The sequence below is a fragment of the Cariama cristata genome, unplaced genomic scaffold, assembly GCF_000690535.1.
Source record: "Cariama cristata isolate BGI_N322 unplaced genomic scaffold, ASM69053v1 scaffold6666, whole genome shotgun sequence".
Lineage (NCBI taxonomy): Eukaryota > Metazoa > Chordata > Aves > Cariamiformes > Cariamidae > Cariama > Cariama cristata.
The window spans coordinates 9,042-10,179 of record NW_009622609.1 but is presented as its reverse complement, the minus strand read 5'-3'; the positions used below and the strand labels follow the sequence as shown (position 1 = coordinate 10,179).

At 51.6% G+C, this 1,138-nt stretch overlaps 1 protein-coding gene across 1 annotated transcript in view; it reads left to right on the top strand.

Moving 5' to 3' along the window:
• The window catches only part of LOC104163387 (heat shock factor protein 1-like), a gene marked incomplete at both ends in the record, with an annotated part of 65,250 nt that overhangs the window by 57,241 nt on the left and 6,871 nt on the right, over positions 1 to 1,138 (top strand).

The following is a 1,138-nucleotide window of genomic DNA, read 5'->3' as shown; positions in this document are numbered from 1 at the left end:
GCCGAGAGTGTCTCTGAATTATTAAGGGCTCTCGCAGGCTGGGCAGAAGCAGGCAAAGGACACAGAAAACATTTGAACATTTGTCCCCTGCCCCTGCGGAGACCGCCGAGAGTGTCTCTGAATTATTAAAGGCTCTCGCAGGCTGGGCAGAAGCAGGCAAAGGACACAGAAAACATTTGAACATTTGTCCCCTGCCCCTGCGGAGACCGAGCTCCGCGCTTCGTCTTAGAACCATTTAAAAGAAAGGGCTTGTGCCTCCTCTTCTTTGGGTGCTCTCTTACTCCCCACGTTTTGCAAGCGACGCTGTGCTTCTCTCATCAATTTGCAGTTCCTTTAGAGGCCTTTCCAGAAGGAAGGAATCTGGCCAATAAGGATTCCCAGCCATGCAGTAATCCCATATCCATCTCAGCTCCTAGCCTCTTTGCCACACGAATTTATAAAAGAAGAGCTGTAGCATACCGTGGTCGACCCCACAGGCACACGGTGCTAGGCAGAGTGTAACCCTTTCACAGAAAATCTGTCCCTGCCCCAGGGAATTTGAAGGCAAAGTGTAAATAATAAAAAGAATTCTCAGCCTCCGCTCTTTTCTGGGTTTGGATGTTATTAGCTGTGTGCCTCAGCATCTCCGCGTGCGGTGTTGTTCGTTGGGGTTACTGAACTCCGTGTATCCTGTTACATCAGAGGAATATAAACTCAGAGAAAGAGGTCAGTATTCCCAGCGTGCCGAGGCCTCGGCTCCTTTCCCGGTGTCGCTGGAGCTACCCCGCATCTGCTTGAGCAGTGGAAGGCTCCGGGGAGAGTTATTAGCTGTGTGCCTCAGCATCTCCGCGTGCGGTGTTGTTCGTTGGGGTTACTGAACTCCGTGTATCCTGTTACATCAGAGGAATATAAACTCAGAGAAAGAGGTCAGTATTCCCAGCGTGCCGAGGCCTCGGCTCCTTTCCCGGTGTCGCTGGAGCTACCCCGCATCTGCTTGAGCAGTGGAAGGCTCCGGGGAGACCTTATGAGAAAGGCAGGGACAGACTTTTCAGTAGAGCCTGTAGCGACAGGCCAAGGGGTCATGGTTTTAAACTAAAGGAGGGTCGATTCAGATCTAAGGAAGAAATTTTTACAACGACGGTGGTGAGGCAGTGGCAGG